This window comes from Schistocerca americana, chromosome 3 (assembly GCF_021461395.2).
Source record: "Schistocerca americana isolate TAMUIC-IGC-003095 chromosome 3, iqSchAmer2.1, whole genome shotgun sequence".
Classification (NCBI taxonomy): Eukaryota; Metazoa; Arthropoda; class Insecta; order Orthoptera; family Acrididae; genus Schistocerca; species Schistocerca americana.
This window is the reverse complement of record NC_060121.1, coordinates 706,048,830-706,075,143: the sequence shown is the minus strand read 5'-3', so window position 1 is coordinate 706,075,143 and position 26,314 is coordinate 706,048,830.

Here is a 26,314-nt window from a genome sequence, read left to right as displayed (position 1 = left end):
ATAGAGTCCATCTCTTTTGGAGATTTCCCTCTCAGGGAAGAGCTGAAAGTCGGTGCTAAGAGTAATGTAGGAGGCAAAGTAGTTTGGAGGTTTAAACAAACACATATTTCATATTTGTTTTGTTATAAATTCAGTCATGGATTGAAAAAGTTTAATTACCTTAAATTAATCTATGTCAACGATGACCGTCATCAGACAGGCGTAAATCCAGTGTGTTACACAATACGCGTCATTGGTTGTACAGGTAGTATGGCCAGTGACTCGAATTATTTAGGGTACTGGTTTTACTCATGTCTGGAGATGATCATAGTTGACAGAAATTAATTACCTGGTTAATTAACTTTTGTGATCCCTGAGTGGATTTATAGCATGACAAATATTTCCTGGTTCAGTGTGAAACATTATTGCGAGTATGTCGCAACTCGTATGCCGTACTTTGTGCCGACTTCTTCCGCTCTAAATATTTTCACATGTTTGAGACGGTGAGCGCGCTTCGATTCGGCGAGTTTCCCAGCCTCTGCTCAGCTCAGCTCACGTCAACGCCGGTGGCGAAACTGCTTCCGGTCCGCCTGTTCCCAGCCGGCTCCCGACGACGGGTTCGCTTTCTCCGTTCCACGTTCAGTTTTAGGGCTGGCGACCACTTTGCATCTGCCTTCGTTATGCTCGCTTTGGACATTTTCCTCTAGTGATACGAATAAATTTTGCTAAGTATTTCTGAAACATCGGTTTCCCAGATTACTATCGGCATGCCACTTCTGACAGGATTGAAAAGACTCGTGTAAGAAAATTTTGTGTTACGCAAAATACGGTAGCATTGTTTCATCGTACCTGCAAATGTTTCAGTAATATTTACTGGGTGAATATTCACTCCCGGGAAAGCAGTGACAGTTTCACAGAGGTTGAAAGGTGGTGATCTTAAATTTGTCAGGAATCGTATTTCGCATTGAAATACTCATTTTCATGACATTTCAACTCATTAGACTTCCTTATATGATGAAATCGTCAAATTTCAGAACTGTCATTCTCTCAAAGCGTAAAATAATTATAGTAATGTAGGACAGAAGATGTTGGAAAATTAAAGGAATAAATCATTACTCAGTTTACATCTCTCTCCCACAATTCTAGGAAAGAAGTCAATACCATATTAAAAGGCAATCAGTCTGAAAACAAAAACGTAGAATACGATATTCCACACTCAAAATAGCACTGAAAATAATAACAATAATAGTAATAGCAGGACACTAAGAATTAACTTCATTTTCCAGTTATCAATAATGGACAAGGAAAGGCGAACGCACCCGCAGTGGAGGTTAGGAGCCCTCATACTTGAATTTGCTCAAAATATTTGAAAAAAGCACACGTATGACTGCTGGAAGTGTGTATTCTGCGTACTAGCATGCATCCTTTCTTTAGGAGCACATTTCACGTTTCCGTGTATATCTTAGTGACTTACGATTGTATCTGATTTTGACAGGCCCTTTGTGCATAGAGAAAGGAGAGAAGAAAAGCAAGGAGTAATTTGGAAAACGATTTAAAGTTCAAGCAGATAAATATGAACTAGCTCTGTCGATGACGTAATTTCAATGAAGTAATTCTGTCGTGTGAAAAGTGTGGCAGGTCAATTGTCATGAAAAGAGATTATAAGATGAACGCCAACAGAAGTAAAACGAGGGAAACACACTAAAAGTAATGAACACATTTGATGTTTGGGCAGCAAAATAACTGACGATTGCTGATGTAAAGATTACGTAAAATGCAGACTAGCAATAGCAATAACACTACTTCTGTATAAGAGAAATACGTTAACATCACATATAAACTTAAGTACTAGGAAGTTTTTTCTGAAAGTATTTTTATAGACTGTAGCCTGGCATATAAGTCAAAGAGTGAAACGTAAGTATTAGGAAGCCTTTTATGAAAGTATTTTTGTAGAGTGTAGCCTCTTATATCAGTTGGAACGCAAGGACGAGATAACAGACGAGAAGAGGGCAGATGCTTTTGAAATGTAGTGGTAGAAAAGAATGCTGATGATTAGATGGGTAAATCAAATAAACAATAGGTGTTAATGAATCGAACTGTGATAATGAGCTTTATAGCGCAACTTGACTAAAAGAAGGGTAAGGTTGATAGGAGATATCCTGCGACATCAAGGCTTAGTTAATTTGTAATGATGAGGAACAGGGAAGGGCAAAAGTAATAAGATGGATCAAAGCTTCAAGACATCAAGTAGGTTCAAGTAGATACAGGCTGTAATACCAAAGAGGCTTCGGAGCACAAACCTACAGTAATAAAACATTAAGAAGGCTTAAAATACTCGGGTATGGACAGTATTTTATGGTGTTCAGTAATTTCGGTAAAAAGAATCACAGAGGACAGTAACTTAAAATATTTGTGAAGGTAACAGAAAAAGTTAGTCAAGAAAACCGCCTTCAGCATGGGTTTGGAAATCTGTAGGCTTTCAGCGACAGCCTTCAAGGCTTACGTAAACCTAGTGAAACTGAATATTGCGAAGTGCTATTTTATAGATACCAGTCAAGGATGTGTTCGTAATATAAAAGTGCTTTCACTAAATGGATCCTACTGTTCCATTTAATCAAGTTCATACAAAAAGCCGCAAATATCATAAGCGAGAAGCTAAGCTGCGTTGTCAGTGTGAGAATCCTCAGGCCTGATTTGGCATCACGTGTGGTTATCAGGAGCCGCTTATTCGGATATAATCAAGAGAAGTATAGTACCAGAAGGATGGTAATTAATGTATGTGTTGCGTGGACTAGCTGAATGTGTAAATAACTAACGAATGTCTAACCTCTTACTAAAGTGTAGATGATGATTTTCTTGGAAAAAAATTGAATCAATAGAATGCGAATTTTAATCGACTATGTTCTTGTTTTATAAACAGGTCCAATGAACTAGCAGCATCTAATTGACTATGTTTCTGTTTTCTAAACAGATGCAGTGAACCAGCAGCATCCCCTGAAATGCCGAAATAACGGTGCACGAGAATGTGGTCAAGCTCGAACGCTTCTACATCAGTGAACTCTATTCCTCACACATCAAAAGAAGTTTTGCATCACCCCTGTTACCAGAACTCCTGAAGATAGATATTGACTGTGGATATTGTATCACAGCCACTGCCCGTTTTACTATTCAGAGATGTCACTAAACGCGCCCAAGATGTAAACAACCATGCACGAGCAGCGCCTATTAACCGGAAGGGGTCCCATAGCCGATCAGTTCCAGTCATTCCACCAAGAAGGATGTACACGGCTCATGTTGTCTGTAGTTCAACCATGCCTAGACAGTCAATACCGCGGTTGGATCGCGTCCGCATTGTTACTTCGTGCCTGGAAGGACTCTCAACAAGGGAAGTGTCCAGGCGTCTCCGAGCGAAGCAAAGCGATGTTGTCCGTGTATGTAGGAGATACAGAGAGACTGGAACTGTCGATAACATGCCTCTTTCAGGCCGCCCAAGGTGTACTACTGCAATGGATGACCGCTACCTACGGATTATAGCTCGGAGGAAGCCTGACAGCAACGCCACCATGTTGAACAATATGGCTACGAAGTCTTTCGCGACGTATTTCTTGAGTAAAAATTTCTCGGTGCACATGCCGCGTCAAATCAGGATAAATCTCCAAGCTTTCGACCACTACCTCCATGGTCGTCGTCAGGGCTAAATGTTACTCATGTTGAACAATGCTTATCGTACAGCCACAGGACGTCGTGTTACTACTCAAACTGTGCGCAACAGGCTGCATGATGCGCAACTTCATTCCAGACGTCCATGGCGAGGTTCATCCTTGCAACCACGACACCATGCAGCGCCCAACAACATGCCGAATGGACTGCTCAGGCTTGGCATCACGTTCTCTTCACATATGAGTGTCGCATATGACTTCAACCAGACAATCATCGGAGGCGTGTTTGGTGGCAACCTGGTCAGTCTGAACGCCTTCGACACACTGTCCAGAAAGTGCAGCGAGGTGGAGGTTCCCTGCTCTTTTGGGGTGGAATTATGTGGGGCCGACGTAAGCCACTGGTGGCCATGGAAGGCGCCGTAACGGCTGTACGATACGTGGATGCCATACTCCGACCGATAGTGCAACCATGTCGGCAGCATATTGGGGAGGCATTCGTCTTCATGGACGACAATTCGCGCCCCCACTGTGCGCAACTTGTGAATGACTTCTTTCAAGGTAACGACATCGCTCGACTAGAGTGGCCGGCATGTTCTCCAGACATGAACCCTATCGAACATGCCTGGGATAGATTGAGAAGGGCTGTTTATGGACGACATGACCCACCAACTACTCTGAGGGATCTACGCCGAATCGCCGTTGAGGAGTGGGACAGTCTGGACCAACAAGCCTTGATGAACTTTTGGATAGTGTGCCACGACGAATACAGCCATGTATCAGTGGAAGAGGACGTGTTACTGTGTATTAGAGGTATCGGTGTGTACAGCAATCTGGACCACCAGCTCTGAAGGTCTCGCTGTATGGTGTTACAACATGCAATGTGTCGTTTTCGTGAGCAATGAAAAGGGCGCAAATGATGTTTATGTTAATCTCTATTACAATTTTCCTTACAGGTTCCGAAACTCTCGGAACTGAGGTGATGCAAAAATTTTTTTGGTGTGTATATGATCCATGGCATAAACAAACCATAGGTTTTGGAAACGTGATTCCTAAGAAAATACTTGAGTGTAGTGCATAGTGAAGACAGATGGAAACATCGATGCGAAAGAGAAGGCTACCAGAACGTGGACAGAATATCGGAAATCAGAAGGTTAGCGTTCCTCGGACCATAAACAGAATGAAAGGAATAAGATACCCACAAAAATAATTTTTCTCTGGGAGGAGGTGAGCACCCTGACGCGCATTAAGGAAGTTACGCAGGAAGGAAAAGTTAAGATTCACAGGGATGAAGACTAGTGTTGAACGTTCCGTCGATAATGCTGCCATTAGACACGGTGCACAAACTCTGACTGGGGATGCAAATCGGACATGTGCTTTCTAAAGTACTTTCCGGCTTTCGCCTTAAGAGATTTACGGAAATCATACAGCAGGATGGTTGGACGGTTACCTGAATCGTCGTCCTTTTGCGCCATCTCTCTCAGTTTCTAACTTCACAGAGTTTCAGATGTTAGAAGGAAGAACGTACAAGAGCAGAGTACTAAGTGTGGACGAGTTTCAAGCTGCAAGAAACATAAACGAGATAGGATGGAAGAATGAAGCGTCAAATTATATCCTAATAGTTCTCTTTTTTCCGTTTTGTCCAATGGCTCTCTCACAGTCACGCATCTATTTTACAAGTTTGTTGCACAATTGTGGTATCCTGAGCCTTGAAATGTCCTTTCTGGGGTACAATGTCATATTAATTGTTTTTAAAGAGCTGCTGATTTACAACTTACGTCAGACAACCAGTTTCGGTCCGAGACAAACTGAACACAGGTTCTTTTTAACGAAGTAACATACAACAGTTTAGCAAATCTTGATCCTCAAAAATTGTATTAATTATTTGAGGCGATAGAAATGCTGGTCTTATTGCACATGCTACCCCTTATATCTCGCTCCCTCCATGGCGACATGCTACGTCATCCGTCAATCACAGCAAGACTATCCTATGTCTAAGGACGCATACACTATTCTGAACAGTCAGTTTTATTCATTAACTGGACATGAGAGCCTTTTCTGAAAGAATGACACTGTGAAAGAGTTATTGACTGTGGTGTGGTGAACGTCAACTTTCAGAAGTATTAAACGTTAATTGAGCTTCAGATTGTTCTGCCGAGAAGCTGTTTCCATATTATGCGGAATACGTATTTCGACGACTGACACAGTCGTCACTTCCAGGTGCTGCGAGTTTTGTTGTTACCTTTGCTCGCTTCCTGGACTCCAAGCAGACAGTGAAGTGTTGCTGGTCGCTCGCCGTTGTTTATAGTCGAGGTCGATTCCCGGAGCCCACTACGCCCTCTGGCGCTCTCTTGTTTTTCACTGCTCGCACTGATATTCCGTGAAACGCAGATTCTCTCGGTGTTTTCCAACTGTGGTGGATGAGATGGCCTGCCAGATTCTAATAAATTCGGTGCAGGACAGTAAGCGTTATTTAAACTCAAACCCCCATCTATATTTATTATATTTTCTGACTGTAATTTGTGTTTTTTGTTGTTAACTGCATTTGTTTCCTATTCTTATACTCTGGTGTATTTCTCTGTGGAGTGAGACACTGAGCAATGCAAGTAGTGTGATTACGTAAATGCTGACTGGTAAAAGAAGACACCACATCAGTCTGAAACTGTATGACTGAATTACAGTTAACTTTTAGAAAACGTAAATATGTACAGTAAATAAGCTTCTAGAGGTTGAAGCTATTTTGTCAGTATTTGCTTTAACAATACATATGTTTCTGGGTGAGGTTCGTCTTTAGCAAAAAACAGTTTTGTTTTTTATCCCAAACATGTTTCACTGCAGTTGCAGCATCATCAGTGGGCTTTTACTTTACGGCTTTTTTCCGCATGGTGTAGTTTTCCTGATGTATTATCTATGTATGTATTATGTATTACAGGCACTGTAAAAATATAAAAAGTCTACTGATGATGCTGCAACTGCAATGAAACAAGTTTTGGATAAGAAACAAAATTGTGTTTGGCTAAAGGCGGACCCAACCCAAAAACGTGTGTACTGAATAAGCTGTCCTGTGAAATTCTGTATCATGCAGTGCCGTGAACAGTGTTACAACACTTGAGGTCACAGTACGTGACTTGCAGCTCCATATAACTACCAGAGCAAAAATTCTACTTAAAATCGCAAATCGAATTTTGAAAGGATAAATGTCCAAAATGTTTCTGTATAAATGTCCTGTAGATTTACTTATGCAAATTGACTAAATAAAATTCCAAACATTAAACGGCACAAACGCGAATATAACACTTCTCTGTAAGAATGAGAAAGTCTGCATAGAAACGAGAACGGCACTGAATTTTACCAATACTGAACCTGAAGAAAATTTTGCAATGCAATGCATAACTGTGAATGATCTTACTGTCCTAACTGTGACGTGAAACTGTCCCTAACAGATTTTCATGGCTTACCTGTGGCAACGGAAACTCCTTACTGCTCGGAAATGGTGATAATAAAAACAAAGTTCAGCAGAAAAACAGGTAGAGAAAAGAAACGCTTATGCCGTGCAATGCGAGGACATACAACTGTTACAAACAGATCACGCTTCAGTTTTAACCTCTGTGTTCCACAAAGTGCAACCGGTGGCACACAATTACAAAACAAAATTTTCGTGAGGAGGTGGTGGAAGAATTTAAACTTGCTGAATGATGAAAAGAGACTACCTTTTAAAAAATGTATTGCTTAGCAATTAAAACTATCTTTACAAAAATTCGCTTCTCATAAAGAAAATATTACTCTGCCATGAAATCGGTTACTTAAATTGTAAAGTAGTGGTAAGTAAACAACTTCTGAGTGCGAGCCATGTGCACAGATAATTTTACTTATCTTGTTTCGACAATCAAACTAGCTGACCCGAACCAATAAAGGGAAATCACCGAAAATTTGCGTTTCACAAACTTATCTTAGATTACGAGCGAGCAATCAATGCAGCGAGAACATTAATTGAGAATCTCCACAATTCTCAAATAAGTCTTTACCAAATCACATTTCCAGAATCCAAAATCCTCTGCATTCGTATCTCTGTGCTGTGATAGCTATTTCGAGACGGCTCAGTAACGTGAGCAACACCCGGTTCCCTCACTTCTCACTGAATGGTACTGGCAACGACTATGCTGGTGACAACCAAAGATCACATTGTTTGTACTCAGAACCTGTGTTGCGTAACATATCATTTATTGAACATTTCTGTTTAAAAAAATCCAGCGTACGGATGTGAAGATAAAAATTGAGCTCACGTCACTTTCATTGAATACTGAAAAACAAGCGATTAACCTCACACATCTTTATTTTGATAGACTTCTTAATTATGCTCTCCCAGATATTCGGCGTTCGCAACACGGTGCTGGTCTCATCGTATTTCATTTCACTATCATATTCGAGGCGGTACTCTGCGACACTTGATTGCCTCGGTTGCTTTAGTCGAGTAAGTCGTAGATGTTCGTTGCATCTCTCCTCGACTGCCTTGATAGTACGCCCCACGTAGGACATGCCACATTCGCATTGCGTTCTATACACACACGGCTCTCGGAGAGGTAGATCGTTTTTAACATTACAGAGAACTTACCTTAGTTGAAGGCAGCTAAATAAACTGGATGCCATGTTTCCACACGATCCACCGATCTTTGGGGATACTGGGCAAACAGAAGAGTAGATAAGCTTCTCTTTCTCTGTTTCGCTCTCAATCTCTCTCTGGCACAGCATGATAAAGGAGCCCATCGAAATGAAGATGTTAGAAAACCCAACAATCGGGGATGGCGATTCAAATTTAAATATTGTTTTGCCTCCTGCACTCAGTTTATTAAAGTATCGCAGGTCATCACATCCGCTAGAGTTGGGAAACGCTGAGGGAATTTCCACTTCACGGAACATCAGCATGTGAGAGACAAAAGAGTAGGCGTAGAGAATTGAAATCGGCTATAAACAGCGATATGAGGCTAACAACAATTCAGTCTGGTTAGGGTGCACGCAGCGAGTACATATAACAACAAAGATAGCAGCAACTCAAGACGTCGGCTTGGTTGGTCGCCAAAATGTGTGTACTGTGCAGAAAATGGAAACAAAATCTCGATAGAACACCCTGAAGCACACCATTACTCAGTCACGTCTGAGAGAACACATAGTATTAAACGTTAATGAAGAATATAGTTTACGAATTGACCGTCTGCTGTCCCGTCTCCACCACTAATTCTTTTGATATTTAACGCTTTTTAACCGATGTGAAGCCCTCATACAACTTTTACTCAAGCAATATTTAGGAAATTCAGCCCAGTTATCAATCGTGTGATTTTTGCCACATGTTTCGGCACAACATTACCCCACTTTCAAGTACTAAAAACAAGGAAACCAAATAAAACAAACCTCCTTATACCGACAGACACAAGGTTATCCGCCTTAAGAACCAACATATTTTACCACTGACATAGGATTTACGCAGGATGGAGGTACATTTAAGTTAGAATGCGCTGGGACCAGACGGGAATTTGTCAAAGATTTTATAACAGACAGTAGTATCGTTGGTGCTGAGGATTACGCTTTAAATAAATATCGTCGTTGTTTGGTGGTGGTAGCGGCTTTCAGTTTGACGCTGTACCTCGGAACTGTGGATGCACCGGCTTGTGATGTTTTATATTTTATTGTTTGAGTTGACAATGTAGGTGTGCAGTTGGTTTTAAGTTGTGACGAGGCCTAATGGCATAAAAATTTTTTTAGGGTAGATTATAACTCAGGACGTCTGAAATCCTTATATGTCTGTCGGTATGAGGAGGATAGTTTTATATGGTTTCCTTATTTTTAGTACTCGAAAATGGGATAATGTTGTCCCGAAACATGTTTTGGTAATAAACACACGATTGACAACTGGGCTGAATATCCTCATTATAGCTTAGTGCTTTTTGACTATAATTTATGCCGTTCATTACATGAATGTATGCATGTTTGCTTCATCCTAGGAAGAATATCACAAGAAAGGAAAATTCTTTGCTTTAATCACTACCAGAGGTTTTGTCACATTTAGTTGTTGATTTTCTTCGTTGCCCAGACAACCTAATTAATCAGACACTCATCCAAAATCGGCGAACCAATTCTTTCTGTATAAGCAGCTATACTTAAAAATAAAGTTTTCAACATCCGTATATGTTTTAGTTATTTCCAGGCAATTTGCGTATACATTTTTCATTCACATACAGTTTATATTTCATTCCGATCTTTGAATCACCAAAATGCTGTTTCAGAGTAATGTCTCCGCGAAGTATTATAAAAAAGATGTTTTTCCTGACATTTCACACGTACCACAGTTTCAAGACTTTTTCAAAGATAAGTAACCAGTTGATTAGAATCCCCACAATAGTCAAAACAAATAGCCGTCCTCTTAGCGACATAAGATAGTATGCGTAGTTCAGAGATTATTTGTTATATCGCAAACAGTTCAAGCGGGTTTATTTTTGCCAGAGATATACAGAAAAGGGAAGAAAAAGAAATCGAAACACCTCAACCGCAACCCATTAACTTGCCTGATGCGGTTGGCGTTCAAAACAATTTCCAGTCTTCTCGCAATGAATAAATACAGCTCCTGTATGGTTTTCGCGGGACTCTTACACAATTCTTCCTACAAAACGTTGATGGAGGTAGACAGCGATCACTCACCCTTATCTTCAACCTAGAGCACAAAGGTTCACTGTCATTAGTACCTGGTGACTGTAGTAAGGAGGAGAAATGCGACAGTTCTTCCCCGTGCTCACAAAACAAGTCATGGATGCTATGAGGTGTGTAAACATGACTTACGTCATCCAGTACCACAGCATCACCATTGGAGAACAAACATTGTACTACGGGGTTGACGTGATCAGCCAAAATGTCACAAAATATTTGTCAGTATCGGAATCCTGCAGAGTAGCTCTGGGGCCCGTGGAATACCTCGATACCGCTGCCAAATCGTAACCACCCTCCCCCCCCTCCCCCCCACCCTCCTTCCCATAATTCACTCTTGGGACGTAAACTCTGCCAGAAATTGGAGGCAGTGTGAAACAAGACGTATCCAACCAAAAGACTTTCTCCCATTGCTCCAAGGTGCAGGTGTTATGGCTTCGACAGCACGTTTTTCTGTTACGGGCATTTTCATCACTAATGAATTCTAGCCCGCCCTGCAGTTCCCTACTTCTGGAGCTTCCTTCGTGTAGTTTTAGTGCAGACAGTGTTCCCTAGTGCGACATTTGTTTCTGCAGTGACTTTTACAGCTATTGGTCTCTTACATTTCGTTGCAATCATCTTCAATGACCGCCCGTCACGAGCTCTGAGTACACACTTTCGACAGCGTTGTAGCTTAGCATACAATATTTTTCCGCTTTACCTGTATACAGTATAAATCTTCGATACGGTGCCTCTTGAAACACAAAACACTTCGGCACCCTCAATACGAGCACCAGCAATTTGCCCACCTTCGAATTCGCTGTGCTCCAGCATACTGCGCTTACAACTACACAGAACACTTTTCTGGCCAAGACTGACACTTCCAACGTACTGAGGGCACTGCACAATGGCGTTCGTAGTCAAATACAACAGCACACCCCGCCGCAGATTTGGCTGGCGCCTACATTTAAAGTCAAGTATCAACTTATCGCGAAATTCCATATCTTTGTCCACCCCCTATACAACGTATGCCGCAAAATAAACAATCTTAACTCGCTTCTTAAAATTGAACTTGATTATAGTACGGCCAAGAAGAGGCTCAATACAATTTTAAAGAGATTCACGACTTCCGTTACTCATGTAGTTATTTCGTTATAAGACTATAATCGCCGTAGGAGATGTGGTGTAGCTTTAGGTTTCTTGCTGCGATGGTTGGCTGTCAATCAGGTTGGTGCTGAATCCGGAAGTATAGCTTTCAGCATTCGCCTTACCTTCGCGACGTATATGTAAAAAGGCAAACACCGGTAGTGTTCATTAAATACAATTATTCCTATTGTAAAATGATTAGGTTAGCTACATATAGTACTACACATCGTGAATGTGACAAAATTCTCGGCGAGCCTGTGGAACTTCCGTCTCTCTTCATGACACATGCTGCAATTGTCTTATTGAATGTAACAAGTTACACAAAAAAACTGTAAGTTGACTGAGTATAGGTACGTGAGCTAGTCGTAATGGTACCACCACGTCTGGTGGTTCTCGTAAGTGAGAAGCAGGCTAGCTCAAGAATGTAGCATATGATGAGCGGCGGGCGCGTCATGGGCTAGGCGCACGTGCTCGGCGTACGCTGCGGTCCGAGATACGCCTGCGTGCGCCCAAGGATAACGAGGAAGCAGCGTGGGATGAATGAACGAGGCACTGTGACCAGGTATGCGGCACTTTCTACTCGCATGGCACGCATGCTTTATGGAACAACTCGACGCACTCGTTTCAGCGGCTGGACACTCGCTTAGCCGGCTGGATGGAAATTTTACAGATCCCCATCCAGAGGGTTCGTTATCTCTTTACTCCCCCACGAAGAACGCCAGCAATGAACCGCACTGCTTCTGTGTACAGGAACAGGTAGTTAGCTACATGGTGACACCCAAATGCGTGGGTGAAAACCACGTTGCAGCGTATGTCAATAAACAGATTTGGTATGGTTAAGCCTGAGATTGTTAGGGGACGTCTCAGCCTCAGCTATTGCACGTGATCTTCATACACCTTCACAGCTCCCGCTAAACTGGCGCCCACGTAAAGCCCAAATGGCATCCAGGCTTTTGTAAGCTCCACTTACGTATTTAACTAGAGAACCCAAACCAAGTCTGTTTCCGAAGTTATGCAATGTCAGCAAGAAGAGAAACGACAGAACAAGAAGTGCATAGAGGACGGTACTGTCAAAACTCAATCAGCTGTTTGGTAATGTACAGTCGGTGATACGATGTGATTACTTTCATTGTGTGTGATTAGAGTCGCACTCTACCAAAACTATTGTTCGATAGTTTTGATACAGTACATAAATGATGTACTAAATAGTAGGATTATTGGTAGTATTGGTATCATTGGTAGGGAAAGTGAATGTTTAAGATGGAAACTGGGAGATGACGACTTCTCGTCCATTTTTTTTTTCTCCACACCGCACACCATTCGATGTTAGTCCATTGTGTATTTTATATCTTTACAGAATATAAATCGTATTTAATGAGAAGTGAAAGTTGGTTGATCGCGTAACTTCAGCGCTTTTTTGCAACGAAAGTATTTACTTTTGATGCAAGTACATTTTATATGCACAAATACAAAAATATAAATAATTATTGACCTTTTTTTAAATCAAAGTAATTACTTTTGATGCAAGTACGTTTTTATATGCACAAACAAAAAAATTATTGTTGTTACTCTGTACTCAACAGAACGTTCTTTATCACGATGAAAGGCAAGAGTTTCCTGTTATTAATGATGACTGCGAAATTTGCTAATCAATAACAGAAACATGAAACTTCTTAGCAATTTAAAACTGTGGGCCAGGTCAAGACTCGAACTCGGGACTTACCCGCGATAGGCAACAGGTCTCACGTTGGAGTCTCGGTCTGGCACACAGTTTTAATCTGCCAGGAAATTTCTTATCAGGGCACACTCCGCTGCAGAGTGAAAATTTCATTCTGGAAACAAACATGTTTTATAAAAGTTCGACGAAGTACTGAAATGATAACTGATATATTTTTGTTTTGCGTATCTTTATTACCAGTTTTTGGAGGAAATTGTTTTTTTCTAGCGCTGTGTGACGAATACGTATTATTTTCTTTATTTTTACCATAACATCCCTCCGTTTCACGGAACAAATCAACAATTTTGCTATAAATACTGTTTGTTTTCACGTAACAGATTGGAGGATAACTATGTGGAACAAAAACGAACCATATGTTAGGCGGCCTTTTATGTATCCTCACTTACTTCCTAGACGGTTCACCGTTTTCGGTTTGAAGGGGAAACTAGTAAGACACTGATCGCATACTTAAAAGAAAGCGATCTTTGTGACTACAGGCAACGCCTGATAGGCATGCAACACATTTACTGTGCAGGTAATGCGGGTACGACCTTAATTGACCAAAGCTGCTAGGAAAACTGCCGTACTGCACGCGTACTTACGACAGTGTGCGGTAGTGTTACAACTCTATGTGTCACTCTTCCTTCAACTACTCATCAACGGATTTGTCTATCTGGCGTTGGCACTTTTGTAGGGCTACATCTAAATCTTCTTCTATACTCCGCAAGACATCTTCCAGTTTGAGACAGAGGGTACATATTGGGCCACTGTCTATCCACCGCCCCCCTGCCCCTCCATTTTTCTGTTCCAATCGTGAATACGTTGCATGATGAACGATTGTTGTTAAACCAACATGGGAGCTCGAATCTCTCTAATTTTACCCACATAGTCTTTTCGCGAGAAACACGTAGGACGAAGCTTCTAGGAATGTACGCTCTCGGAGTTTAAATTTAGCACCTTAATGCAGAATGACTCTCTTGAAGCATCTATCGTTGGAGATAACTGGACATTTCCGTGACTTCCACGCTTAGTGGAACGAAGCGCGCTGCTCTTGTTTGGATTTTCTCTGTTTCCTTTATCAATCTTATCTGTTACGTGGGCCGGCCGCGGTGGTCTCGCGGTTAAGGCGCTCAGTCCGGAACCGCGCGACTGCTACGGTCGCAGGTTCGAATCCTGCCTCGGGTATGGATGTGTGTGATGTCCTTAGGTTAGTTAGGTTTAAGTAGTTCTAAGTTCTAGGGGACTGATGACCACAGAAGTTAAGTCTCATAGTGCTCAGAGCCATTTGAACCATCTGTTACGTGTCGCAGACTGACATGAAATGTTCAAGCATTGGTCAACGAGGGTTTTGTGAACAGTCTTTTTTTGTGTGTGTGGACTTTTGCCTTACCCGCGATTAATTTTATTTGGTCGTCATACTTCAGATCGCTCCGCACACATACTCCTAAAACTATTTTACGTATGTGACTGTTTCCAGTGTTTGTTCTGAAATCGAGTAATCGTACGATAATGTGTCTTTCTCCTATTTATCCGAAATATATAACATTTACAACTGCCAGTCTCTGCACCGACTGGAGATACTCTTCAGGACTTCCTGCATTTTGGTTTAGTTATCCAGCACTGTGACTTCTGCAACTCCCCTGTGTGCAACACCATCCTCCGCTAAAAGCCTTATGGAACATCCACAGTTATCCATTAAGTCATATTTATATATTGATAAATAATGGTCGTGGAACACTTTCTTTGTGTACTTCCGAAGTTACTTTTACACTGAAGATCTCTCTCCGCTGAGAATGGCATGCTCTGTTCCGCTTGCTAAAAACTCTTCAATCCAATCTGGTTTCACTGTCCGTGAACTCTTATTTTGTTTTCTAGGCGGCAGTGCAGAACTGTATCCAACGCCTTCTGGAAGTCAAAGTACATGGATCAGCCTAGTTGCCGATATCTGCTACTTTTTGGGTCTCATGGGCGACCAGACCGAGCTGGGTTTCATACTATCGTTGTTTTCGAAACCCATCTTGATCTCTACTGAGCTCTCCATAATTACTCGGAAATATGCTTTGCGGGGGCGAAGCAATTTGATTGTCACAGCACGTGCCTGACGACGAAGCCACCAGAATTCCGAAACTGATCGTAACAGATGAAGATAATGGAATATAGTTGTTTGGAATTAGTTTCAAAATAACGAGGAATGATAGACCTTCTACGCAACAATAGGAGGTTTTCCGTCTCCAGAAATGTCTTAATACGCGTGCGTAATACTTGTTACAAAATTCTATAACGGACCGACGTCAGAGATATGGGCTTATATTTTTGTACCCATGTATACGAGCGCGAGAATGTGTCAGTTCCTCATGCATGGATCCATTTTTACACACAGAATTTAATATGCTGCTATCTGTTGGCTGTCCTCGGTCAGGATGGCTCATCGACGTTTTGCTGTCTCGCGAAGTCCGTGCCACAATTCCACCTCCGTGCTTGCGTCTAAAGGTGATGTCACTTGCAACTAGGCAGCTGTCTGACCCCTCATGACTCAATAGCTCAGTTGCCAAGAGTCGACTAGTCTGTACGTGGTGGCGTTATCGGTGTCAAGATAGAAGTTCACGTACAAGCCGCTGATTAAAGCAATAAGCACTCCAGGCGAAGGCGTCGGACTCCAGTTTTACTGCATGAGAAACTTAAACAGAAAGCTGCCTACAGTCATTCGCAGAACTTTAAGCAATTTAGTTTACAATGTATCTGTTGTTATAATGGATCACGTGCAACTAAGATGTTATTTCATGCTCGCAATGAGCAAAGTGGCTGGTCCTCTGACACAGGGAGGTTTTATGAAGTACATAAATGTATCGCAGTGACTGCTACACAGCGAAACTGTCTGCATGTAATAGTGTATTAGTGTAATAAGGAAAGGAGTGAGAAAAGCAGTAATAAGGCGGCGTTGCTGAAGGTAATGGGAAACCCGCCAGAGAGCTGCGATTTCGGAGCCGCAGTTATTCTCGAATGACAGGGGAGCCTTAGTTGAAGCTGCGCCGGAGAATAAAACGAAGTTCCGGGCCGGTACAGGGCCCTGACATCTGGCCTCGGTTGCTGCCGTACTCCACGCCACGAGGTCCAGTACACAGTTGCAAACCGGCCCTACTCTTCTTGTTACGTTCAAATCCAGCTACGACTGGAAATTACTCACTTTGCATGTTACAAGACTAGCTTACTCCTTCACTAAACCGATTTAAAGATCTTCGAGCCGTTGTCTTAAATTACCAAACAGAGGAAGTTTTAAAGGAAGCTACCAAAAGCTTCATACTCTCTCTAAGACAAATAGAAAAGACAAAAGAAGAACTCAGGAAGTTTCTGATGTAACATCAATTATCAGTTTCTGAACTTTTGTATCTGGATCGAAACAGTTCGTAGAGAGTGAAAATGTCACAGAAGAAGTCACTGCCTATACGAAGTGCAGTGCTACAGAAATACTTCGACATCTTACATACTTATATCTTACCAGATGATGAGATAAGTTAGCGATACATGTGCTAAGGCATATAGGATTGTTTTACCTGATTATTCAGCAATCAGTAAAGGGAAACAGAGGTAGAAATGTTAGAGAAAAGAAAAATTAGAATATGTATCGTAATCGGATTCAATAGGTAAACAGAGAAGAAAAGATTGGCACAGTTTACGAAGAGATGGAAGAGATTTGTCGGATTGGTCCAAAACTTAATGGCGATTTATGTATAATTCAGAATCATGGAAAATACGAAAATAATTCTCCGTGTGTTCCTAAAATAATATACGCCACTGTAGCCCTACAAATATCGGGAAGAGAACTGACTCAGTCCTGGACAAGGGAAAAAATACTCGCAGTAGTCGAGGAAGCTAGTGTGTGATAATTTTTGTTTTGTTTCTCTCTTATTATAACTTTTGATACGAACATTTGTAAAATGTGCATCAATGGAAAAACGATCCTGTGACTTTTTCTGGTAAATAGATGGCTAATTTTTTATCCCTGTCAGTCAAAATTTTTTCTGCTGTAGAAAAATTATATTTTTGTTTCATTCGCAACGTAGTTTTTGAAAAGAATAGTTTTTGAAACCGTCATGTAATTACTTACTTTTGTGCAATAAGAGGTTTATGCCTAATTTGGAACTTGCTTAGGATTCTTACCCATCTGGACGTCAGCGACTGAAAATATGCAAAATATTATTTATTAATTTCTGTGTCTCCAAAGCTGTTAATTATTCTTGTGGTAAAAGTAGCTGAATTTAAATGTTCTAGAAGGCCTACGTTATGGTCTCTCCTGTTTTTCATCAACTAGTCTACCGAAGAAAGAAGAATTTCAAATGGTTAAAATGGCTCTAAGCACTATGGGACTTAACATCTGAGGTCTTAGAACTACTTAAACCTAACTAACCTAAGGACATCACACACATCCATGCCCGAGGCAGGATTCGAACCTGCGACTGTAGTAGCAGCGCGGTTCCGGACTGAAGCGCCTAGAACCGCCCGGCCACAGCGGCCGGCCAGTAGAATTTCCTATGGTGTGAAGGCATCGAGATCAAGGCAACAATATTTGGCATACTCAAAATTTAGTGTGCCCTTTAGAGCATAGTATTGGGTCTGTTAACATTGTTATGTCAGAAGTCAGTGAAGACAATTCGTGCAATTAATGAAATGTTACTGAGGTTGTGCTCTGAGCGTGTGGGATGCTGGATGGTTCCCCCAAAGAATTGGCCAAACGTTGGCCAGGAGGTGTCAGCTCCAAATCACTGCTGGTAAAGGAGGTCCGCGGGAAGTGTCCGTACTTGACATCCTGGTTTATAAAGGCAGTCACCTACAGTTCCATACCTGCTCCTCCGCACGGTGGCCGCAGCAAAGATTAGTACCAGCGTTACATCCCGAGTGGCAGCTAGGACCGTCAGGAAAGGTCTGATGGCAACAGGCCTACGGCGTCGATCGAAAGGTCATTCATTCGAGGGCGTAGCGAAAGGCATGTCTAGCTGGAGAGATGACCCGATGTTGTGATCAGTTGCAAGGGCAGATTCTGGCTTGGAGTCAGTACTAATCCTTACTGCCGAATAGGACAGGGAAACAGTATCTTCTGGAGTGTGGCACGAAGCAACATGCATGATAAGTTATGGGCTCCGTGGTATATGTAAATGAACATGCATCTTACAATGATAAAGCAGAAATCCTGCTCTTTTCTGACGATGTAAGCATCGCAGTCAAGCAGAACACAGCTGCAGCAACAGAACGAGCAATAAACGAAATCTTCAAAAGTATTATTGACGACTGATTCTTGACAAATGGTCTGCACTTACAAAAAACACAAGTTATTCAGTTCTCAACATGGCAAGATACCGGGTCGTTACATTTAAACTGATGGTGTTCCGAGTCCTGAGGGGTGGGCTGCATACTTCGCAGGACGCTGCAACATCGTAGGTATGCTGATTATTCGGTGCTCTCGCCGAGTTTGCTGAAAAAATAAAAGTTCCACTTTCTCCCACCAAGTGAAAATATGGCACTGTAAGCAGTTAGAAAGCGAAATGTTTCCTGTTTTGACGTCATCATGCTGTTTGTCACTTAGTAATGTGTGCTGATTTCTTTTATGAAGTGACTGTCGTGGTGTAAAAGGTTAAGAGGGTTCAAGTTTTGTGTACGAAACGCAAGAAAAAATTATTTCTCAACATTACGCACCCTATAGCACCCTTAAGAGCTTTTAAGACTGTTTATGACCACCCTGCATAAGCACGAAAAACGTCTGTCCTGTACGGGAATATACCACCCATAACAGATGTCCGAGTACAGGTCGTAGGCGCATGGTTGACGACACATGGGAGTTTGGGTCTGGCCCAGAGTCGTGCAGGGATAGCCAAGTAGTAATGCGACAGCTCTCAAAAAGCGGGAAATCCGGGTTCGAGACCCGATCCTGCACAAATTTTGGTTGTCATTCCATCCTACAGCTAAAGGTTATCCTTATTCGGAATTGCGAATTCATTTAAGATACACTGATTTAGTCAAAGTCGTCCAGTTGTGATCTCTTTGCATTTGTTCGTGCCAGAACAGAAAAACTTGGATTCGGTTTTGTACTGGTCATGCAGTAACCAGATATTATGTAGAAGTAAACATTATGGGCACCTTTCCACCAAAGATGAAACAGTCCTGGCTGCTCCTGCCAAATAACGTACAGTAAAAGATATGAGGAGTATGATTAAAAGCAAAAAGGTATTGGGCGAGTAGGGAGTGGTATTTTCGACACATTAACTCCGTTGAGATAAGAAGCGTCGGGAAAGCTCTAAATTTTAAAGGCAAACAGGTATCCAGTTAATTGATCGAGTTCTATTTGTGAAAAAAAATTGAAGCGGACCAGTGGCGCCAAACGCGGACGCTTTTACCTCCGTTATGAGCTAAACGCGCCGTTCAGAAATAATGAAATAACTTTATTTGTTGGCTGTTAATTAGAACGACTTGAGAGCACGTCGGCGCGTCCACCACGTAACTCAGCGGGGCCGGGCGACCAGGCGGCCGTTCCCCTCTCGCTTTTGTAACACGTCGTCGCCCAAAAACACAAATATGTGCGTCACGAAACATTCAGTCAGTTCCCAGTCTTGCGATCCATGCTCTATTTTATAAATCAAGGGACCATTAGATAACTGACCGTATCCAAAGTTTTGTTACGAGTCTGACAGATATAATGCCCTCCCTTCCTTAAAGTCAAGATCTAACGAAGAATTCATGTTTCTGAGCATACAGTTTTCGAACTACACTGGAGCGCCAAAGAAACTTGTATAGGCATGCGTATTCAAATACAGAGATATGTAAACAACGAGAATAGGGCGCTGTGGTCGGCAACGCATGTGTAAGACAACAAGTGTCTGGCGCACTTGTTAGATCGGTTACTGCTGTTACAATTGCAAGTTATCATGATTTAAGTGAGTCTGAAGGTGGTGTTGTAGTCGGCGCACGAGCGCTGGGACACAGTATCTGCGAGGTAACGATGAAGTATGGCTTTTCCCGTACGACCATTTCTCGAATGTATCGTAAATATCAGGAATTCCGTAAAACTTTAAATCTTCGACATCGTTGCGGCTCGAAAAAGATCCTGCAAGAACGGGACCAACGACGACTGAAGAGAACAGTTGAGAAGTGCAACCCTTCCGCAAATTGCTGCCGATTACAGTTCTGGGCCATCAACAAGTGTCAGCGTGCAAACCATTAATCGTTCGAACCATTAAATGAAACATCACCGATATGGGCTTTAGGAGTCAAGATCCACTCGTTTACACTTTATGCCTGCAGGACACAAAGCTTTACGCTTCACCTGGCTCCTCAACACCGACATTGGACTGTTGGTGACTGGAAAAATGTTGCCTGGTAGGATGAGTCTCGTTTCAAATTGTATCGGGTGGATGGACGTGTACGGGTATGGAGACAGCCTCTTGAAGCCATGGACCCTGCATGTCAGCAGGGAACTGTTCAAGCTTGTGAAGGCTCTGCAATGGTGTGGGGCGTGTGGAGTTGAAGTAAAACGGAACTCCTGATACGTCTAGATACGACTCTGACGTGTGAAACTCACATAAGTAACCTGTCTGATCACTTACATCCATTCATGTCGATTGTGCACTCTGACGGACTTGGGGAAATTCCAGCCGGACAATGCGACACCTCACACGTCCAGAATTGCTGCAGAATGGCTCCAAGAACAATCCCAAGACATGAAGATTATTGAGCATATCTGGGATGCTTTGTAACGTGCTGTTCAGAAGATCTCCTGCCCATTGTACTCTTACGGATTTATGGACAGCTCTGCAGGATTCATGGTGTCAGTTCCCTCCATCACTACTTCAGCTGTTAATCGAGTCCATACCACGTTGTGTTGCGGCACTTCTGCGTGCTCGCCGAGGCCCTAAACAATATTAGGCAGGTGTACCAGTTTTTTTGGCTCTTCAGTGCATATAACGTTTTTGACAGTGATTAAATTACTGCATTATAGAAATTACATTATATCTGCAGATAAGTGTTACTTATTTTGCAAGGTCGGTCTCAGTATCTTTATTCATATATGAACTTTTACTGTTAGAATATTGGCTCTAGCGTTGTCGAAATTACAAATCGTTGGGACATTGTGTTGCTTTTAACCACATCCTTCGTTTATTAATAAGTTCTTGCCACACATCTTATAACAGCACTTCTCAAATATAAACTGTGCAACATTCTTGAGCTACATAAAGAATACAGTCGAGCGCGGAGTAACATGTACCAAACTCAATAGCTACTAAATCTATCTTGCTCTGATGTTAAGCGAAGTATCTCTAAAGCAAATCCAATGATATCTTATGCATGGTTCGGTATATCTATTGCGAATCCAGTTTACAGTACCTTCTAGAACAGTGTAGTCCGCATTATAATCACCATGACTGAAATTATTTTTCGGATTTAGTTGTATATGTTTTCTGGAAATAATTATTTGCGTACAGATTTATAGGCCTAATGGCCAATAACAAAAGTTTCAGATTTTGACAATATGAGAAATTGAAGCGCCCTGTTCTTTTTTAAGATCGATTTTACTGTAGATGGCAAAATTATAAATGGAAATAGAAATTGTTTTTGCATGTTAAACCGAATCATAAGGATGTTACGTTTACTTTAAGTTTGTTTTTAGAATATTTCAGTTGACAACTATCATTACTAATTTTCGTGGTTCAAGATCGATTTTACGAAATGGATCGATATGAATAGTAAAAATATATTATCAGAAAAAATAGTTTTTTTGAGGCTGATATGTGTTCAAAAATATATTCAGATGACAAATATACACTCCTGGAAATGGAAAAAAGAACACATTGACACCGGTGTGTCAGACCCACCATACTTGCTCCGGACACTGCGAGAGGGCTGTACAAGCAATGATCACACGCACGGCACAGCGGACACACCAGGAACCGCGGTGTTGGCCGTCGAATGGCGCTAGCTGCGCAGCATTTGTGCACCGCCGCCGTCAGTGTCAGCCAGTTTGCCGTGGCATACGGAGCTCCATCGCAGTCTTTAACACTGGTAGCATGCCGCGACAGCGTGGACGTGAACCGTATGTGCAGTTGACGGACTTTGAGCGAGGGCGTATAGTGGGCATGCGGGAGGCCGGGTGGACGTACCGCCGAATTGCTCAACACGTGGGGCGTGAGGTCTCCACAGTACATCGATGTTGTCGCCAGAGGTCGGCGGAAGGTGCACGTGCCCGTCGACCTGGGACCGGACCGCAGCGACGCACGGATGCACGCCAAGACCGTAGAATCCTACGCAGTGCCGTAGGGGACCGCACCGCCACTTCCCAGCAAATTAGGGACACTGTTGCTCCTGGGGTATCGGCGAGGACCATTCGCAACCGTCTCCATGAAGCTGGGCTACGGTCCCGCACACCGTTAGGCCGTCTTCCGCTCACGCCCCAACATCGTGCAGCCCGCCTCCAGTGGTGTCGCGACAGGCGTGAATGGAGGGACGAATGGAGATGTGTCGTCTTCAGCGATGAGAGTCGCTTCTGCCTTGGTGCCAATGATGGTCGTATGCGTGTTTGGCGACGTGCAGGTGAGCGCCACAATCAGGACTGCATACGACCGAGGCACACAGGGCCAACACCCGGCGTCATGGTGTGGGGAGCGATCTCCTACACTGGCCGTACACCACTGGTGATCGTCGAGGGGACACTGAATAGTGCACGGTACATCCAAACCGTCATCGAACCCATCGTTCTACCATTCCTAGACCGGCAAGGGAACTTGCTGTTCCAACAGGACAATGCCCGTCCGCATGTATCCCGTGCCACCCAACGTGCTCTAGAAGGTGTAAGTCAACTACCCTGGCCAGCAAGATCTCCGGATCTGTCCCCCATTGAGCATGTTTGGGACTGGATGAAGCGTCGTCTCACGCGGTCTGCACGTCCAGCACGAACGCTGGTCCAACTGAGGCGCCAGGTGGAAATGGCATGGCAAGCCGTTCCACAGGACTACATCCAGCATCTCTACGATCGTCTCCATGGGAGAATAGCAGCCTGCATTGCTGCGAAAGGTGGATATACACTGTATTAGTGCCGACATTGTGCATGCTCTGTTGCCTGTGTCTATGTGCCTGTGGTTCTGTCAGTGTGATCATGTGATGTATCTGACCCCAGGAATGTGTCAATAAAGTTTCCCCTTCCTGAGACAATGAATTCACGGTGTTCTTATTTCAATTTCCAGGAGTGTATAAGTCTAGCAAGGGAAGAGACTCAAGTCTGGCCGAAAATGTACAAGGTGATTTTTCCACCTTGTGCAAACTCTAGGGATTGATAGGCGAGAGGATACGGTACAAAACAGTTCTAATGAACTTATGTCTGGAAGTACGTGGTTTCCGTGCTAGAGACCATTTATTCAATCATACATTGTTACAGAGACTGCAGTCTAATACGCGCTCTACCGTGCAACCACAGGTACAGTATGCATGGCTTCCTCCTAGAGCGTGGTACTGTTCTTCATACATCCTGCCCTAGCGCCCTCTTGTTCCATAGTAGTTGGTAATGTTGTGTCCGATTCACTTCTCTTGCTGTCCCACTTCCTAGTGTATGTATTACGACGTTGTTACGTATTCGAATCGAGAGCTTGTCGACATGGTGTTTATATACAGAGAGGTAAATGGCAACGGCGGGCAGCAAGGTTGTATCAGGAGACCTATCCCCGCCGACAACAACCACAGCATTGAATGTCTGCAGCAGTGTTTTTCCGTTTGTCTGAGCAGGGTCGTTTCAGGAAGCAGGAAATCATGAAGGACGTGCCCGAAATGTTCGGACAGCAGACTTAAAGGAAAACGTGATTAACAATGTGGAAGGCGACCACCGTTCAGTACCAGGCAGTTGGCGCCAGTACAGGGTAAGCCAGACGACCGTGTGGAACATTCTCCATGACATTTATTACTACCCTTATCACTTACAGCGTGTGCAGAGCTCGCTAGCGACAGACTTTCCATGTCGAGAGCTGTTTTGTCACAGGTTTCTTCAACAGGCAACCACGATTCCGCGATTTGTATCACCCGCCCTATTCACAGATGAGGCCACCTTTACGCGGAGTGGTATTTTCAACTTTCATAACAGGCAGCTGTAGGATAGTATGCAAAACCCCGATGGTATGGTGACAGCGAATCATCATCATCGGTGTAGTCGGAATGTGTGGGTTGGGATAATTGGCGACCGTATTTTAGGACCAGTCTTCCTTCTATGTCGCCTAATGGCCCAGAAAATTTCACATCTCTCCACAGAGCCTCACGAACTGGCGGTATGTGACACTATTGATGGTGATTCACCGGATGAGGATGTTAAGCTTGGTGTTTCCCGTGTGTTGTTCGAGAGCCGTAGGCTATGTGCTGACACCGTGTTTCACCTTCTCCCTTCCTTTGATCCATGTCAACACAAACTCAACACTACACTGTACGGGCACTCTCCATAGTGAGGCACACGAAGCACATACAGACTTGGGACTTCTTAACAGGTCGGAGGAAGGGAATGGCAAACTACCTCCACTAAGACCTTGCCCGGAACGGCGATGCAGGATTCTACTCCCCTACGCTCGTTCCCTGAGTGTGGAACTACTGTGAATTGACGTAGAGTCGGCGTAGCAAACATGATGCATCGGAACTAAAGATGTAACTGTAATTGAGACTGAAAAGGCTCGAAAACAGTTAACGGGAGTAAACACGTATTTAAAAAACTAACTGGTCGCAGTTTTCTGTAATTATATTCAATACAAAGGCATAGGTTTTAGATTATCCGTAATGTATAATCTTAACATGGACATAATCCGAGTCTTTTTTCATGCGTCAGTTTCTATGTTGTCTTGGTCTTGAATCCGTTGATTGGTCAGAGGAAGCTCTCCCCAAGCTAGTCTATCCTATGCAAGCTCTTCATGTTTCCATAACTTCTGCACCAACAGTCACTGGCAGCTGCTTAACTGTAATGGAGCTTGGGTCTCCCTCTACAGTTTGCATAGAGAACCAAGTGTAACAATAGTGTTATACAGTGTAGCGTAGAATGATAAATAAATAAAACGGTGTACTAACAGTAGAAAGTAATTTTCACACATTCCTCGTGAACATTAAGCAACACATGTACCGCAAAACGGTCACAAGGGTCGACAATCCGCGTCCTGAGGTGTGTAAGATTTCTGATCGTCATATTTGCAAAACTGTTTTCACGTGCCTCCACAGATACAAATGGAATGGACTTAAATCGGGAGCGGCAGCCACTCCATTCGACCACTACGACCTGGGTAAAATAGATATCCACGTATGCCCAGACAGCTATACCGTCTGTGATTTCCTTTCCATTTGAAAATTACGAGTTGAATCCAAGATGACAGCATCCAAAATAATCACATTATTGTTACCATAGCCTCACAGTTGTTTTTTTTTCATGTCGTACTACTTGACTTTAAGTCTCTGTTCAAAAATGGTTCAAATGGCTCTGAGCACTATGGGACTCAACTGCTGTGGTCATAAGTCCCCTAGAACTTAGAACTACTTAAACCTAACTAACCTAAGGACATCACACACATCCATGGCCGAGGCAGGATTCGAACCTGCGACCGTAGCGGTCGTGCGGTTCCAGACAGTAGCGCCTTTAACCGCTCGGCCACTCCGGCCGGCTTAAGTCTCTGTTTATGCACTTCTTCTTGTTTAGAAGGATAGTTCCACGCCTATGGAACAACCTGTGTAGTTTTTCCATATGAATATGTGTGTGTGTGTGTGTGTGTGTGTGTGTGTGTGTGTGTGTGTGTGTGTGTGTGCGCGCATGGGGCTGACAGTTCGCTTCCTGAACCCACGATGGCAAAGCTCTCTTGGACACCTGGTAGCTGAACATTATGAAGATATTTGGTCGGGTCTGATGGCCTAATGGTAATGCAGTGTGGACTAGTGGTTAATTCTTTTGGCTGGTATGCTGCGAGTCAACAGTTCCAATCCGATCGCCAGCAAATATTTGTTATTTACCGGCTCATACGTCAGTGCGTTCAGTCAGGGTACTGACCAGCGTCTCTGATAAGACATTGCCATTGATGGAATTTGTGAGGTGGCACTCAACATTCGCACAGAACTGGAGAAGAAGAACGACGGAAAAACAGAAAGAACAGTGGTA